This window comes from Pteropus alecto, unplaced genomic scaffold (genome assembly GCF_000325575.1).
Source record: "Pteropus alecto unplaced genomic scaffold, ASM32557v1 scaffold76, whole genome shotgun sequence".
Lineage (NCBI taxonomy): Eukaryota > Metazoa > Chordata > Mammalia > Chiroptera > Pteropodidae > Pteropus > Pteropus alecto.
This window is the reverse complement of record NW_006443138.1, coordinates 24446066-24464898: the sequence shown is the minus strand read 5'-3', so window position 1 is coordinate 24464898 and position 18833 is coordinate 24446066. Positions and strand designations below refer to the sequence as shown.

Genomic DNA, 18833 nt, shown 5'->3' with positions numbered 1-18833 from the left:
GACCCTCGAGAGAAAAAGGCTCTGCCAATTTTGGATTCTAGGATCTAGAACTCTGAGAGAAAATTTTTTTCTTTTAAGCTACCCAGTCTATGGTAATTTGTTACCGTAGCCCTAGGAAACTAATACATTGGAATCATACATTATATAATCTTTCCAGTCTTTCCAGTCTTTCCAGTCTTTCACTTAACAATGTATATTTAAAATCCTTCCATGCCATTTTGTGGCTTGATAGTTTATTTCTTTTCATCAATTAATTATATCCCATTTATGGATTTACTACAGTTTATTTATTTATTATTTATTTATACCTACTGAAAGACCTATTGGTTGTTCCCAGCTTTTGGCAATCATAGATAAAGTTACGATAAACATTTGCATGTAGATTTTTGTGAGGACCTGTTCTATATTTAGCTATTATATTTTCTCTCACCTTTTGTTCATCCATCTGCATTTAAGGAACAAGACATCTGTTTATTCCTCTGTAGTAAGTAAATTGCCTTTGGATTTCCCTTAATTCATTTAACAAATATTTGTTAAGTACCTCCTGTGAGCCAGACATTGGGCTAAATGGTGGAGCCCTAATAGTAAATAAAATAGAGATGATTCCTGTTTTCATGAATTCTTTAGTCTAGGGTCGGAAATCAAAGAATTCAAGTGAGCTTATAAAGCAAATAATTCCAAATCATGGTAAGTGCCATGTAAGAAACACATAGGGTGCTAAGATTAGAAACAATGAATTGGACATGCAGGAGTAACCTCAGGAAGATGGTGAGGGAGAGGCTCATGTGGGACTGGGCCCCTGAGCTGGGAAAGACCTTCGTTTGTGCTGGTAACACGAAGGAGGCAGAGAGCCTGAAGTGTATTGAACTAGGATAGGACAAGGGCGCTGGAGTGAGATAAAGCCAGAGAGGGAGAGAGGACCACTCACACGTGGTGAAGAGCTCATGTTCTGTGCTATTGGAAGAATTGAAAATAGGAATTATCATCAGCTAACTTATGATTTTCAGGTCCATATGTTAATGTCAGAGAGCTATGCTCTGGACAAATATCAATTTGAGAGTTTAGAAACTCCCTCTATCCTTCTCCCTTCCCTAGTGAGATTTTCTGGAAGCTCTAGATGGTAGAAATGCTTTGTCATGGTGTTTTAGAACTTAGTGTCAATGGTATTCCCTGGACTTGGATGTAATGACTTTATGTCGTCTCAAGATTAGGCTGCTGTAATAGGCTATTTCATACCTCGCCCACTTCAGATGGGGACAGAGAGACTACCCTGCCTTGGTTAAATCCATTTCTATATTATTACATAACAGTGACAGTTGCTGTTTCAAATAAAAATATTTAGTTAGTTCTTCTATGACTAATTTGGCCTAATTGAACCAGATTTAAATAAGATAATTTCCCAGGCTACCAGATAATTCCTCCAGATCTTAATAGGTCATGTAATAATGAAGCAGTTTTTATTAAAACACACATGCACAACACATACACATACCTAAGCAACCAAAAAAAACTTGTCTAAACTCAGCCATTAATATTTCATAGAATACTCAAATGAAGAAGGGCACTTTTGACAGTCTATTCCAGAGGTTGGCCACATTCGTGTATGTTAATTTTGTAGATTTCAATTGGTCAAGTAAAAATAATTGAGAGAAAAATAAGCCAAAATCCTCTCAGTATCCTCCCCATTGAAAAAGACCTGTTAGTGAACTTTCACAGGCATAGCTGAGGTTGAAGAAATTGCACACTTGTGAATGAACGGGTCATTGGCGGGTTCTTCTGGGTCTACAATTCTTAGTCAAGAGCAATTGCATGACTGCCTGCTGAAGGTCAGGCATAGATAGTAATAGATGTTACTTTATGAGGCCTTTACTAGGTCCTAAATACAGTGCTAAATTCTTTTCATGTGTTACTTCATTTAATCCTCACAACAATCCATTAAGATAAGTGTTATGATTTCCTTTTACAGAGGAGGCATTAGGAATTTGCTCAAATTGCCACAGGTGGTAAATGGCATAGCTAGAATGTGAACCCGGATATCAGGTCAGAGCTTGCCTCCATGGTCTGTGCCATGTTACTCTCCATGCTACTTCTCTCAGTTACAGGTTGCTGGGGAGTGGCGATAGCCTGAGCCAACATGGCAAATCCATAGTCTGGCCAGGAGCCAAGGGGCCTGGTTAAAAACAGCTGTGTCAAAATTGGAACAAGGGTCTATAGCCATGCCACGCTCAACAAGCCCGATCCCGTCTGATCTCAGAAGCTAAGCAGGGTCGGGCCTGGTTAGTACTTGGAAGGGAGACCACCTAGGAAGACCAGGTGCTGTAGGAGTGAAAAAAAAAAAAAGGATTGTAAGCTGACAGGGATCTTGCAATCTGTGAGGTCAACCAAGGGTTGCCTCACCTAAGAAAACAACACCCGCCCCCCCCCCAAATTGGAACAAGGATTATTCACTAGGCTAATTGAGGTCAACCAAGGGTTGCCTCACCTAAAAAAACACGCCCCCCCAACAAAATTGAAACAAGGATTATTCACTAGGCTAACCAGGTTTCCTCCATGAATATGAACTGAGGAATATAGCAGAGAAATATAAAAAGAAGGGGTCAATACCAAAAACTCCCATGGAGAGAACTCAGATAAACTGAGGCCACAGGGCCATAGAGGTCTAGAGGAGTTGTGAATGAACCAAAGCGATGATCAGCCAAGAGTAATAGTTAGCAGAGGTGTAAGGGAAGGAAAAGACGCAAAGTAGAGGACAAAATAGTCGTGGGAGGAGAGATATTATGATGTGACAGAGAGTTTAAATGAATTCTAGTATTTAGAAAGATAGAGAGACCACTTCCCAGGTCATACCCATATTCCCTGATACTCAGGAGATGCTCAACAAATGCTGGTGGTTTGGGTCAAGAAGGAAGACGTCTCCCAGGCGGGTATCTGGGTCCTGCTGATGGCAGCACACCTGAGTGCAATTTAAGACCTCTTGAAGCTGGTGTGATCGCTCAGCCCCTGGAGCCGAACGTCTTTCAGGGGACACTTCTCTCTCTTTTATTGCTCCTTTTTTTCTCATGAGATTTCCTTATCTTTTCATGTCAAGGGTATCATCTAGATAAAACCCATTTCTATTTCTTGATGTTGCTTAAAGCTGCTTTTTGAGGGGAGGGGGGATAAGGACAATTCGACAGCAGAGAACATTATTCTCATTGGGGATAGAAATAACAACATTCAATCCTACCTGAGAGTGATAGCCTTTTAAAAATCAAAATGTGTAGGCTAAGTTTCACTTAGATTTTTTAACATCTTAAGTGTAACAAATTTCAAATTACCTTTCGATGGTGAAAGATGTTTTGTTTTCTTTCTTTTGTAAAAAAATCACGCATTGATCATACATTTACATGAATAATCTACATAATAACTTCTCATTTATTAAAATAATTCACAAAATCTGTCTCATATTCTATTCCACTGTCAATTATATGCCTCAGGAATGGAGCACAAGTCTAGTTTTACAGAAATATTTACATTCTCCAATTTGTTCCTTGGTACCCAGACTTAAGGGTGAATTTAAAGGATCAGCTAAGCACCATGTGGGGCATGCAACATAGAGTGAACACAAGAGTTGTTTCAATAGTCCTAATTTGTAGTTCTAATTATGCCACTGTTCTGACTATACTTGCAAGAAAATCATTTAATAACTCTAAAGCTTCAGTTTTTCATCTGTAAACTGAGGTATGTAATAGCAAATTTAGTAATATATATTTAATAAGATTTTTGTGAGATTCTGATAATGCCCTATATGTGAACCTTTTAACATAATGATTATAATAATTATTAAGACTTCCCGTTAGCATTGATTATATTAGCTATAAGCTGTTTCAATTTTGCTTTATTAATATTTGTTGTACACTTCTTTATTCACTGGCTGGATGACTTTGAGCAAGTCATTTAATATCTTCATCATTATTCTTAGGACCAACACCAAAATCTGTAACTTGGCTTGTCTCTCTACCGCAAGAAAACTTCCCTCTCTGTTAAAGCTCTAGATGCGCTGGCCTTCTTCAGATTATGATAGAGTGGAAAGATTTTCTTTCTATCCTAGAGCCTGGTGCATATTGTTTCCTCTTCTTAAGGTGCTCCCAACTCTAATCTTGCTCCACTCCCCTCTTCTCGTAGCTAATGCCTATGGATCTCAGAATGTCACATGCCTGGGGCAATCCTGACCACCACTGGGATAAACTCAAGCCTACCTGTTACGGGCACCTGTACTAGTCTCTACATCTCCTTCCTTGTATTTTTCACTGCGTATTATTTGTATGACAATTGCACTATGTTCCTGAAAGCAGAGATTGTGTGTGTGTTGCTTCCGTTGGGAGCCCAATGCATAGCTCAGTGCCTGGCATATATTGGGCACTTGATAAAATATTTGTTTGATTGAATAAAGAAAAAAATAACTTGAATGCAATTAATAAAACTCATAATGCAAAGTAGGTATATTAAATAGTCAATGAAAATTAATATGCACTAACATATATAACATTAATATACACTAACAACTAGTTCCAATATCAGGTACTAGAGGGAGTGATCAAATGCATGAAATAATTATTTACTTTACCTATTGGTTTCATAGGAATTGGATTTGTCTACAAGCATATATCATTTATAAGTTAATATAAAATCGTTAAAAATTTGATACTTGAGAATATATAAATATAAAAAGGCAAGTCCAGGTAAAAAGCTAGAATAAATTTTTAGATCAGAGGATCCTCCAGAGTTAATAAAATTGAACCATAAGTGTGATTCTAAGCTTGCTGAGGGCCCAAACAAAAATGAAAATACGATCAGTTATATGATGGTCACTGACCTGAAGAAAAAACACTCAAGCCTTCTGGGAAAAGAAAGCTGTTCATGGCACTTTTTTTTTTCTTTTTTGGAGGAAATTGTTGTGAAGGGATAGAACTTATTTTCTCCATGACTCCTTCAGCAGCTTGGCAGCGTTCCCAAACCTGCATCATTAGAAGGTCAGAGGTTCTCTTCCCAGATTCTCCTCACCTCAAACCTCCCCTCCTCTCTTCTTGTTTTCCTTCCTTTTCCCTCCCATCCTCACTTTTCTTCTTTTTCTCTCCAAAATATTTATCTCATTGCAATTAAGAAATAAGCTTAAAATGTGGTCTTTCCCAGAACTGGGGCAGTGGTGGGAGAATGTCTAAATTGGACAGGTCTTAATTCGGTGGTGCAGTGAAAACAGTCTGACAGACCCTGCTCCAGTGCTCACTCCACACTCACCTGGAGTGAGTCATTTGATCTCCCTGAGGTTCAGTTTCTATGTCTACAAGGGGCTGCTGGTGCCTCCTTCAAAGGGCAGTTGAGAAGATGAATGAGAGCACACCTGGAGCTGAGCCCATGTCTCATAAACGTTTCTTTCTTATATATTTCTCCCTCCCTCTAAGAATTGGCATAAGAATCAACAGAGATATTATGTATGTTTGAAAGACTGTTGTGTATGTGTGAGCATGTTTATATTCTAGAGGCCCATGGAGAGGAGAGGCTCACTCTACTAGCTTAAAAAAAGGTGGTGGTGGTGTGTGTGTGTGGGGAGGGGGAGGGATGAATGTATTTCTGTTTGCTAATGATTTCTTCCCCTTAATTTTATTTTAAAAATATTTTAATGTATTTTTTACCCAAAGGGGGGGGAACAAGGAATGATTCATGTCTTCTAATCATATATATAATTTAAAAAAATATATATGTGTACATAATTTTAAAAAATCTCTTTCTGCAATTAATAAGACATTGCGGCAGTGGTATATACAAGTCAAAACAAAACAGATGTCCACTATAATTGAAAAATAAATTAAACACACAACAACAACAAACCCCAGGAAGTTGTGGTACAAGCTGTACCCATGGCCAAGAGTCTGGAATAACTTAACAATTGAGCTGAAATAGGAGTTCCCCACCTTCACTCCCTCTATGCTAAAACACTGGACTCTGGCTTGGCTGAACTAAATCACTGCCAGAGATTTCTCTGTCCATAGAATTCTCAGAAAGCTTTTTTGATCTCTTGTGCTAAATTTCTGCATTAAGAAAAAGAATAATTCTAACTAGATTATAAAGTCTATGATAATTGAGCAAATTCTTCTTGCCTTTTTATCTCATTCAAACCATATTTTTCCTTCTGGGAAGGTCAGGGGAAATGTGTAGTTTCTTTAGCGGCCACCTCGGATATGGTTGTTTCTATGACAAAGTCTTGGGAGTGACAAAGGATAGTGGTTACCACACCGTCAAGAGAGGGGCATGATTATTTGTACAGTAATTTCCTCTAATTTTTTCTTTCCTGAAAGAGAATATTCTGGTAGCATACAAAATCTAAAATTGGATACTCTGTATCTATCTCATTATGGTTTTGTGGACAAAGGAACTAAAAACAATGGTAGTTTAAAAATAAAATTGCTTTGTTTCCTCTGGCAGCATCAGAAATAAAGACACTTTCACCAGGAGAAAAGGATACTAAATGTGTGGTTGTAACGTACTAACAAAAATGTATCTAGCACTGAATATTAGAAATGGTAAGGGCTGAGTGGAGTTTACATAGAAATTCAAGATATTTATCTTTCTCTGTTAAGAATATTTAGATTTAGTAGTCTATGGATATTATTGAGAAAAGTTTTAATGACCAAAATCCATTCAGAAGTGATATCGACTTGGCTGGTAGGCCACTCTGATTTGAACATCTAGCATTTCACTGAATTCAGCAATTTTCTATATTTAAATTTACCACACTTGGAATAGTAACCCCAATGCTGCTGCTGAAGGCAATCTTTTGTGGTCTTTGAAACTCTATTGCGAAATCATACATTGAGACTGGCAAACCAACATTTCCACCACTGAAACTAACATAGTATTTACTATAGTATCTACATAATGTGTAATAAAGATAAACATGTCATCTTCCCCTCATCGATGTACTTACTATGTTAAGTGTAACTCAAAGTCCTTCACTGGTATAATCTCATTTGACTATGAGTTAGTATTATTAATGCTTCTTTTACTGAAGAGAAATGGGAGTTATGTAAGTGTGTATTGTGGAACACACATACCAATCCGGAGCCTCTGGCTTTGGAGTTGTCCCTCTAAATTGCCACATGTATCGCTCCTCAAATATCTAGTTGATAGTTACTAAATTATTAGCAGGACAGAGAAATGAACACTGGTTTGTGGTCCCAGCTCTTCAGCTATTTCTTGTGTGTACTTGGTCATGTTATTTATTCTCTGGCCTTGATTTCTTTATTAGTCAACTGTGGAAAGTTGAACTAGATGGGTTTTAAGATTCCCCTTATCATCCTATTGTATGAGCCTAGGATTAATGTGAATTGCTTGGGAAGTCTGCATAATTTGATAGAGTGGTGACCGTTGTGGTTGGCATTATAGCTCTATATTTCATAAAAGAGAGTTATTTTACAATAACTCAGGGCATGATGGTACAGTAGAAAAGAACCCTAGATTAGACTTCTGGAAGGAGGTCAGATCTGGGTAGTAACCTGTGCTATATAGACCGAATGTTTTTAATCACCCCAAAATTCATATGTTGAGACCTAACCTTCTAAGTGATGGTATTAGCAGGTAGGGCCTTTGAAAAATTATTAAAAAATGAGAGTGGAACCTTCATGGATGGGATTAGAGCCCTTATAAAAGAGGCTCTGGAGAGCTCCCTTGTCTCTTCTGCCATGTGAGGTTATAATGAGAAGAAAACCAGCTATGACCCACGAGGCAGGCTCTCACTAGCCACCAAATATTCTGGCTCCTTGATCTTGGCCTTCTAATCTCTAGAACTGTGAGAAATAAAATTCTGTTGTTTATTGGTCACTCAATCTATGGTATTTTGTTACAGCAGCCTTAACTGTATCAAGACATCCACTTACTAGCTACATAAACTTTATCAAACAATGTAGCAATTACAAGTTTTGGTTTTCTCACCTGAAACAACAACACAACATGTGTCTCACAATGTTTTGAGAATAAGAAAAATGTATATGAAAGCCTTTGTACATGCAAAAGTTATTAAAAGAATTATTAAAAGAATATTGATAAGCAGTGACCAAGAGAAGAATAAAAATGAGTTTGGACTCACTAAGTTTGGATCATGTCATAGTGTTATGGGCTGAATTATGTTCCCCCGAAATTCATATGGTGAAGTTCTAACCACCAGTACCTCAGAAGAAGGGGACTATGTTTGGAGATAGGGCTTTTAGAGAGGTAACTAAGGAAAAATCAGGTCATGTGGTTAGGCCCTAATCCAATGCAAATGTCCTTATAGGAAGAAGAGAGTATAACACAGACAGGTGCACACACACAGAGGAAAGACCATGGGAAGACAGCAAGAAGGCAACCATCTGTAAGCCAAGTAGAGAGGCCTCAGAAGAAAACAAACCTGCTAACTGATCACAGAACAAGTATTCATTGAAGACTGTATTTTGGGGCCAGCACTGCGATGCAAGAAAAGCAGTAAATAATTTTTGCTCTGTTCAGGTTTTGAGATCCTTCTCAATGCTTCCCCTGATTCTATTCTTGTGACCCTTCTCCTCAAGAGACAGACAACTGCATGATGGTCAAGCATATCAGACACACCTATGCGGTCTCATTTGCTTCTCTGCACTGGGGCTGATCAGCTCACTTATGCAACTTGTCTCTTAGAGTGTGAACAACTCAAGGAGCTCAGTCCTGCTCATCTTCACATCATGACTGCCTACTCCTGTGCCTGGCAGATGTGCTCAACAAATGTTTGTAGGAGGTCTGCAGGCCCTGGCAGTCTATTTCAGTATATGACACAATTAGAGTATATTTATTTAACAACACAACAAATTATAATAAAAATAACAACAACAACAACAATAATAGCTATTGTTTGTTGATAACATAGCACTCAGCCAACAAAGTGCCATTACTTGCATACACATCACATTTGGACAGTCTATACATTTGACTTCTGTCATTTCCAGGCAAAGTTTGGAACTTTGGATATGAAATGATAAAATTGATGTTTTCAGTCTAGTAGAGCTGTCTCGCAGTTGATAGTTCAGTTCTGACAGCATCTTCCATTTTAAACTTTATAACAATGGTTTATGCAATAATCTGAATTTTACTGCACTTATGCTTTTATTTTACTAAAATAAATGGAATATAAAAACATATGAGTGATGATTTTAATAACAAGTAATTTAATCTTATAAACTTAATTTAATTTAGAAAGATGGAAATCATCAGAATGCCAAAAACTGGGACAATTTATCCTTAATTGAACATTTATTGATCATAAGCCAGTGAACTGTGGTTCAATTGTCAAAGGAAAAACAAAATTATAGAACATGTGCAAAATACTAGAAATCCAGTCAAGTATTATGTTTAAAATGGAGATAATTAAAAATTTTATATTTTTATAGCACATGGCAGGAACATGAAGTCTCACTTATATAATATATAATGTAATATGTAAGAAAATTGGGAACTTTATATGTTTTGCTTAATTCTCCAAACAACTCTTCAAAGTAAGAATAGTCCTCACCATTATAGAGAAATCAAATGCTTTGCAAGGGGTAAACTATATGTATTAATTTACTAAGACTGCCATAAAAAAATACCATAGGCTGGCTGGGTTAAACAACAAAACTTTATTTTCCCACAGTTCTGGAGGCCAGAAGTTCAAGATTAAGATTTTGACAGATTTGTTTTCTTCTGAGATCCCTTTCTTTGGTTTACAGTCACCTTCTTATTATGTCCTCACATGGTCTTTCCTTTGTGTGCACTCACATGTCGGTGTTGTAATCTCCCCTTCTTATGAGGACACCAGTTGTATTGATTAAGGCCCGCCCACACGACCTCATTTTTACCATAATTACCTTTTAAAGGCCCTATCTCCAAATATAGTCCCATTCTTCTGAGGTAGTGGGAATTAAAACTTCATCATGTGAATTTTTGGGGTAAACAATTTAGCCCATAAGAGTATAACCTGATCCAAAGTTAGTGACTCTAAGCTAGTTTTTTGTTTTTTGTTTATTTATTTTTTTTTAAGAAGAGAAGATGTTATGTTGAGGAAATAGGACAGAGTGAAGATGGAATAGAAGATTAGTGTGGGAAAGTGTGATTCAGAGCACCAGAAACAGAAATTAGCTGTGAGAGATTGAACGTTTCTTTCTCTGAAGCAATGTTTTGCTTTTACATTGTTGATAGAATAAAAACAAAACAAAAGAAAACAAATCAAAACAAAACAAAAAAGAATCCTGTGGCTTTAAGTATGACGTTTGTAGATCTAGAGCAGGGCTGTACTTCTGCTCTGGGTCATCATACAATGGCTGCTTCACTGCCAAATGGCCAAAGTGCTCAGAGAGCTTTCATCACCCTATTCAGGTCATCCCTGGGACTTAAAGGGGTTCTGGTTACAAATCTTCAAAAGCTCTGAACTACTTTCTGCATCCACAGTCTAAAGGGTTATTAAATTCATTGCAAAGAGAGATAGAATTAATACTACTCCATTGAGCTACGATCACCATATTCTAAAAAGCAATTAAAATACTTTGACCTTTAAAAAGTAAATCACTAAATTTTTATGTTAAATTTGAATCTGAGAAAAGGCAAATAGTGAATTTAATAAGTATGAATGAGTTACATAACTGAAAAATTGGGGGAAGATATTAGTATATAATTTTCTTTAAAAAGTAATTTCGCAATAATAAAATCCAGATTTTTACATTCCCTTTTATGTTGAAGAAGACTAATATTTTGTATGTGTGAAATATATCACATGTACCAAGGAATATATATTTACGTATGTTACTCAACATTTCATTAGTACCTCATTTTTTCCAAATATTCAGAAGTCATTTATCTTGTCATTTTGATTGCCTGTACAGTAAAACTTGGAAATAAGCAGATCAACTTCGGAGAGGAAAAAAATGGATGTTGAGTTCTGCTTGAGTACTGAAATATTAGAATTTAACTCATAGGAGACTCCCTTAGTTGTCACTCAGAGCCAACAGACTTATTTTTAACAAGCCTAATAAGCCTGATTGTGAACATGCAAATTAGAAAAGGGCTTCACCAAAATAGGCACAAAAAAATAATAAAGGAGCTAGAGAGAAATGATAACAGAGTTAATTGCCTTCAACTGACTAGATGAGGCCCACACACATGAAGGAGTACAATCTGCTTTACTCAGTCTACAGTTTCAAATGATAATGTCATCCAAAAACTCTCACAGAAATATCTAGAATAATGTGTGACCAAATATGTGAGCATCTTGTGGCTCAGGCAAGTTGACATAGAAAAGCATCCATCACAACTATATTATATTTAGAAAACTTATTTTTTATCATAAAATTAATACATGTTGTCATGGGAGTTTGGAGAACTGAAAAGAAATTCTCACAACTCTGTACCTAACACAGTGCCTGGGAGTGAGTAAATGCTCCAAAAGTGAATGTTTGATGAATGAATACATGAATATAACTAGAAAAAAATCTTTGTTAATATCTTAGTATTAGGGCTTTTTTTCTGTTCTTTTTTTTCATTTTACATAGTTTTAACAGTTTTATATGTAGTTTTTAATCATGTTTTAGTTCGGTTGTTTAACTTTGAAAGTGTTGAGTCACTCCTTTCTACTAAACAAGTGTGAAGATTTATCACCTGTCATATTCTCATCCTCTGAATAACATGTGAAGACAAAGCACTGACTTTATCAATCTCTCTTGCATCATAGTCTCTTTATGTTAAATATAAAATATTCTTGGCTGCGGTATGTAATTAAAAACATGTTTTTGGAATTTCTATAATTATTGAGGAAACTTAGGAATTATCTGTGTAGCTAGAAATTAGGGCAATGTGAATATGTGCATAAAAACATCTATTTTGATTTATTTGATTTTGGCTCCAGTTCTATAGGATCTGGGCTTCCTATGAGGGGGTGCAAATAAGGAGAATTGTATTAAAAAGAAAAAGGGAGATCAGAATGCAAGACTCAGTGCCTTGTAGGACAGGAGACTGAAGCCAAAAAGTACCTTAGGCAAAAGAGCGATTCATTACTAGTGGAATAAAAATTTTGAATCCAAGACACAATATTTCTCTTGATCAGTTATAGAAAGGCTTGGCAGTTGGAGCAGCAGAACAGAAAACAAAAATGTGCATTAAGATGTTAATTTTGTTACCAACACATTGGATTTACTAAGACATTGCATCTTTCTTTACCACAGTTTTCATACTGTAAAACAAAGACATTAATGGAATTTAATTTCGAAATCAAAATTTTACAATATAAAAATTATGGAAATTAATTCACTCAAAATATGCATTAGACAGCTATGATACGCACTGCACCATATTTGTTTTTGTATAATGCCAAAGAAGTATGACCTTCCTTCTATGGTCTGAATGTTCGTGTGCTTCAAAATTTATATATTGGATATAGGGGGTTTGGGAGGTGATCAGGTCATGAGGGCAGGCCTCTCGTGAATGGGATTAGCACCCTTATAAAAAAATTTCTGAGTGCTCCCTCATCCTCTTTCACTTTGTAAGAATACAGTGAGAAGTCTGCAGTCTGCAGCCAAAAAAGTGCTCTCTAGAGAACCTGACCGTGCTGACACCCTGATCTTGGACTTCCAGCCTCCAGAACTGTGAGAAATAAAAATTTCTGTTGTTTATAAGCCACGTGGTCTGTGGTAGTTTGTTATAATAAATGGATTAAGATAGCTTCCTATCTTTGTGACATTTCAAGCAGGGCTTTGCACACAGCAGATGCTTAATAAATGTTGCTCAAAGGTCTCTATCCTCACAAGCTTTCATATAATTGTAGAAAATAAAGACACAGCTACAGATGCAATGGTGGTGCGGTAGTCCTGCAGCCATGTGATGCATAGTCGATCCTGAATAAGCACCAAGTGAGTGTCCATGCAGAGAGAACCTGTGGGCAAAGTGGCTCAGTAGGCTTTATGGGCCTAACAGAGAAATATGTCTCAGGTAGGTGAAAAGAGGAAGAAGGTGCCGCAGGTAACCACTATCAATCTCACAATTTGTGGAAGTGGAACAATTCACCTGCAGCCAAGGGCTTGTTGTGAGAAGCAGTGAAAGATACAGCCATAAAAAATCCGGGCTGCCTATGTTGGCCCTGAGCTACGAAATGGGGACTTTGTTCTTTATCCTGTAAACAGTGGCTGCCTTTGTTTTTGAGCAGAGGAATGACAAGATTAAAGTAGCATTTTTAGAAAGATCTACCAGGTGTCACAAAAGGAATGAATTGGAGAAGACCCAAACTGGAAGCAGGAAGCTATTAAGAGATTTTTAGCAGAGTCTAGGTATAAGATAATGAGGGTCTGGTTTGGGGAAATGGAAATAGAAGAGGGTAGATGGTTCAAAGGACAGATGTTAGTGAAAGAATGGGTAGAGAGTTAGCAGAGTTTAGTAACTGGAAAGGGTGATGTCTGGAAAAGGAGGAATAAAAGACAATTACATTTGAAGCTCAGGTGGCTAGAGGAACAGTTTACCTTTGACAGGAATAGAAGAGAAGCGTAAAGAAAAGAAAGCAGGAATAAAGGAAAACTAGATGATTTCAACTATACACTAGTATATTATTATTAATGGTACAGCACCTAATTCAGTATACTGTATACAACACCTTATAATTTACCAGGCACTTTTCTAGGTATGGTATGGCATTTGCAATGAAGCTAGAATAGCCCGCTATACATCCACAGGTGGTTAGAGAGATGCAAATACAGCTGGAGTGAGAAGAGAAGGATGTAGAAATAGTTTAAAAAGTCCTCCACATGATCATGTGCAGAGCAAACAGCACAAAATGACTCATTTTAATCTCCTGTTTAAAGATCGTTTGTGTTACTTAGTTTGAAGTCATAGATCTGTTACAATGATTAATTTTTAATGTTTACTTCTTTTCCACAATAGCTAGTGAACTGTATTTCTAAATGTCATCAACTAGTGTTTTAAAATAATTCTTCAAATAATGTTTGTATCCCATCTTAGCATACCTTTTCTTAAAAAATTTTTTTTCTACATATAGAATCTTCATTTGCAGATTCAACAATATTCTGGAACAAAACCAAAATAGGATCTGCTGTTGCATGTTTTTATCAGCCAGTGCCGGGGAGAGTGATTGGCAAACTGAATTGCAATGATATTATTAAAATTCATGAACCAAGAATTACCAATATATAATATTAAAAAGTGTAGTGGGTGCTAAACATCTTTGACACATTCCCTAAAGCTTTAACTACCTTGGGAAAAAAATGTTAGAAGTCTGTCAAGAACATATTGGATTTTCCTAAAGCATATGGTGATGAAATAAAATATCATTTTATGAGAAAATATTGTCATACTGGCTTCCTGGCCCAACATGTCACAGTCATTTTCTATTTCTATTTTGCGGTTGTCTTTCTTTCATGCCCTTTATTTCTAGGATGAATTTCATTCCTGGTCTTGGAGGTGTGTAATTGTTTCACTCCTCTCTCTTTCCTTAGGCCATTCTTTTGTTTCCATTTTTTCTTCTAGTCTTTTGTTCTCCACAATAAAGTCTTTGTACTACTTTGCAAGACTGGGAGGTATGTGCTGTGATCAAGGTTTTGTTTTGGCTACACTAAGAGAGTTTACTCTTCCAATCCTTTCTCCCCTACATGATTTGTGTGATGCTGTTTCATCCTTTTTCTAAACTAATTGCTTGCATCTCAGACCTGCCTGGGATGCAAGAATGGAAGTAATTATTCTCTAGTCTGCATTAAAACAAAAATGCATTTTTATTTCAAGAGAATGATGGACAGAAAAAAAAGAACCACTGGGTGCTTTTACCACATTCTCTGTTTGGTCCCCTTGGACTCTTTTTAGCATTGAAAGTGTTCCCAGAGTTGGTCTAATCCCACATCACTCAGTTGGTTGCAGGAGGGGCTGTGGGTTGGCATCCTCTAGGGGTGGCTGGGTGGTAAACTCAATTTCTAAATTCCTGGAATTGTCATATTAATCCATTTTCTAAGGCAACTGAGGAACAATGCAGTCTTCCCCTAGGACTTTTATTGTTTTAGAGTGTTAGAGGCCAAGTGGTTATTTCTGGTTGGCTGTGAATTTCAAATTCTTTGCTGTACATCCTCTTAATTAAGATCCAGTGAGCTTGGATAAACTGTCCCTTGACCCGGCCCCCTACTTGAGGCAGCTATAATGCAGCTCACAACTCCCTCCTTCCCTCTCAGCGAGGGCAATGGAAATGTTTCCCTCAAGGCATTTGAGACACTGCAAGTTTTAAATTTCATACCAGAAAAATGAACTGGGAAGACATGGCTGAAGCCTGGACCAGAACAAAGATCAGGCAGTTGTGTGCCTGGAGCCCACTTCTCTGGGGATATATCCCAGTTGAAATTCATCCCAGAGTCAATTCAATCAGCTGTTGTTCTGGGGAGAGACATCTTCTACTTGAAGTAAGATGGAGGCGTGAAGTCACAACCTACTCAGGACAGTTAGAAATAGTGCAGTAGACAAACATTCTCTACAAGTCGGTAAATTTCCAGAGCACTGTTTTGGATATAAACATTCAAACAAATACTATTTAAAAAGCTATAAATATTATTTTTTTAAAAATCATCATTATGTTGACACATTGCGGTGGAGACATTTGGAAATGGAGAGAAAAGTAAAATGTTTGGTCTTATTCAAACCCATTAATAATTTCCATAGGTGATAGAAGCTTGCTATATAATGTTAAGGCTGCCGTTCTTTGTAAGAGAAGTTAGCAGAAGGTAAAATCCCTCCCCCAAATCTCCCATCTGTTTTCTCTAATGCAGTACTGTCACCAAATATCAAATTCCAGGATGACGGTCTCTCACAGATGGGGTCATTAAAGCAAGACAAGCAAGACTAGAAACATAGGTTTCTTAAAAATAACACGGAAGTGCACTTAGAACCACTACAACAAGACCTTGGCTTCCTTCTTTCTCTCCACCTTTCTCATTTCTCTCCTTCCCCGGCTTCCCTACTTTCTGGATTCAATCTGTTCTCCATGATACAAACATATTTTTTACTTTGCAGCATATCCATTGGGGATCTAGATCACTTTAAAAGTACTTAGATGGGCCCATAAATGTCATCAAAATCTCTAAAATCTAATATCGCTGATGAAAAAATGATTTCTTTCATAAAATTAATTCTAATTTTATGATTCTAATAATTTAAAAAAATTACTTCTTTCATAAAATTAATTTTAAAATAAATCCCACCAATTTTTAAATTTCTCCATCTTAGAGCCACTTTATAACCTTCTAGAATATTTTTTTCTCCAAATTTTACTTATTGAAATCCTTTTCATTGGTCAAAACTCAACTTGAATCCCACTTTTTCGGAAAGACCTGCTCTCAACAAATATCTGTTGAGGGCCTTCTCTCTGCCAGATTGTATTCTAAGGACTGGGGACACAGCAGTGAACAAGGTCAAAGTCCTTGCTCACGTGGATTTATATGCTGGTAGTTGGATACAGCCATTGATAAATAACCAAAAAGTAAATATGTAACATGTATAGGATAAAAATAAAAGTTCTAGGGTAAGGGGCTAGAAAATGATGGAGAAAGACCAATGAGGAAAATATAGTTACTCTTCATTTTTACACCTGTAGAACACAATCACACTTAAAAAAATTAAATGCCTTTTTGTACATGAGAAAATGAAGTAAATGCCTCGGGTGTTGTAAGCTGCGTGCAGACAGGAAGTTATTTAGCTTTATGTTCACCAGTGTCTTGTATACAACAGGAGCCTAATTAATGTACAGTGCACATGGTATCAGTAGCACACAGAAAGGTGACAGTTTATCCATACACCATTAATACATGTTGGTGCTGTATAATCTAAATCACATCAAGAAATGGAGAGAGTGTCTTGTCAGTTGATTGGGGAGCGAGAAGTGACAATGGAGGCAGGAATCAATCTTCTAAGGCCGGAGGTGTGTCAGTGGTAAATGTCAGAGAAACACAAAGAGTCAAGCAAAAATCCCTCATTTTCATGTCCAAATAGTGAGCGTAAAGACCCCCAATGACTGAGATTTTGAATAGCACGCTGAATTTTCAGCTTCAATGTGATACCCCTTTAATCTAAAGCATTAATTTGCTTATGTACCATTTAATATTAAATGGCATTTCCCATTAAATAAGCATCTTTTTTGGATAACCTTTTGGTAAGAGAGCTAGCAAGACCAAACCTGTACTGTGTTTCAGCAATTTCCAGAAGCTTTAGGGTGGCAGAAGAAATGAGTGGGGAGTAGGCCAACAGTGGAAATATCTGTGTAGCTAATTACTAAGAAATTCATAATAGAGTACATTATCACAGATCTTAGGAACATTTTTTAAATCAACAGGACCTATGTAGAATTTACAATGTACCAGGTACTATTCTAAGCATTTTACTTATCAAATGACATGATGCCTTTGCAGTGTTACAGTGTTCGGACACTTCCACTGACCATCTCTCTACTTGATTTTTGTAACAACCTTGGTGGGTAACAACCTTTGGCCTTCAGATAAGGTAAGGAGAGTGGTCACTGCCAGTGAGCTAGGTAGACTCCAACACTGTCAGAGGGCTGTGGACGCCAGGCTCCTGTGACCATCCCTCATATTGAGCAAATCCATGAATTTGCGCATTTGACGTAGGGGACAGATATTGGCCCAGGTATTACGTTACTTTCTAACTTCAAAACAAGCCACGTTCTTCCAGCACATCAGCTGTCTGGATAAATAGTTGGGTCATGCTGTACTCATTTCGAAGCTATGTTTAGGGAAGTTTTTAAACCTGCAGTGATCCAGTCTTCCTCTCAAAGCTTCTCTGTTTTAAAATTGTCAAACAGTTATGCTAGAGAATGGTCATCTATTTAGGAAAATTTTAAAAAGTTGGAATTTTTTTTTGTATCTTAAAGAAGGCAATTAATGTCTCATTTTTCCTGGTATCAATGTAGTTTGTAAGTTTTGACTGCCTTTAAATATGAAAAGGAAGAATATAAAATAAAATATTATATTTTAAGTGAGTAATTAGGGCCTTAATCTAAAAATATGTCTATTATTAGCAATCTGAAAATGCTTTCAAGACAACTCAAAACTGTTTTCTTTATTTCTCTCTCTTTCATAAGGTATAAAAGAAGCATAAGAAACCAAAGTTTTTTTATCGTTTTTTTTTTTTTAAATGAGTAGGTAATAAAATTCTGGACACAGAGAACCTAGGTTGGGAAAAAAACACACTTTATTCTCTGGTTTCTTTACTTAATGTGAATTCTCTACTGGTTCGTTAAAGTTACTAACATAGCCTTTAGAACTGTCTTACTCATAAAATGGGGTATTGATTCCTTGGTTTACCTTTTTTCCTTCTTCTTACTCAGATTTCCTTTCATTTCCACAGTAAGGAAGAGAGGAAATGAATTACTAGAACTGAATACTGAAATGATAAATAAAAACAAAGTGTGTAAACCAAGAAAGCTATACTAGCTTTAATTTTGGTCTGCTTAGCAAGTAAGATTTATTTTCATAGAAAATAGTCACCTTGTATTCTGGAAACCACCAGTATGGTAGTTTTATGTCGTGAATGACAAGCAATATTTTTTCCAACTTAAGATGACTCCTGGGCTTTAGATAGATAGGCTCACAAACTCAAAGGGCTACCCAGGCTGAGTTATAGAAGAAAATGAAGTGGATCAGGTGTGAGACATACTGAGATTTGCCTGAATGTGGAGACTTTTGGGGCACGGGTCCCACATGCAGCAGTCTGGTTATGCTGTTCCAGCTGATTGCTTCCAAGTGGGAATTTGGGCTCTGGGCAGATGATTT

General features: G+C 36.8%; 1 pseudogene; it reads left to right on the top strand.

The window, feature by feature from the left end:
* Window positions 1-2206: 2206 nt before the first annotated feature.
* LOC112472370 lies at window positions 2207-2325 on the top strand (annotated as a pseudogene).
* The last annotated feature ends 16508 nt before the right edge of the window (window positions 2326-18833 follow it).